The following is a 403-nucleotide window of genomic DNA, read 5'->3' as shown; positions in this document are numbered from 1 at the left end:
GGGGGGGGGGGGGGAAGGGAAAAGGGAAACGGGACCCCAGCGTTGCTCCCTTCTTTCTCAGCTTTTTGCGGAGACACGGCTCTTGTTTTTATTTTCTTTAAAGCCTTTCGAGCGGCTTTTTCCCCCAAAGTTGGGGCAGGGAGCGGCAAAGCGGAAGGGGGCGGGGGGGGGGGGGGTTCTAAAATTTGTTATTTTGGGGGAGGGGTCCTACAGTATTTTTAGGGTGGGCCCGCAGCATAGGTGACAGCAGGGCTTGAACGATGGCGATTTCTCCTTATTTGGAAGGGGAGAGACGATTTGGGGGCAATCTGCCCCTTATTTTCCAGCCGCAGGGCCCGTCCTAAAGGCGTGGAGAGGGGGGGACACGCATGGAGGACAGCCAGGAGCAGCACGGGGGGGGGCG

Source organism: Centrocercus urophasianus, unplaced genomic scaffold (assembly GCF_019232065.1).
Source record: "Centrocercus urophasianus isolate 14NV4802_14NV808 unplaced genomic scaffold, USGS_Curo_1.0 seq_443, whole genome shotgun sequence".
NCBI classification, from domain to species: domain Eukaryota; kingdom Metazoa; phylum Chordata; class Aves; order Galliformes; family Phasianidae; genus Centrocercus; species Centrocercus urophasianus.
The sequence above is the reverse complement of the archived record's forward strand: the minus strand, read 5'-3'. Positions refer to the sequence as shown.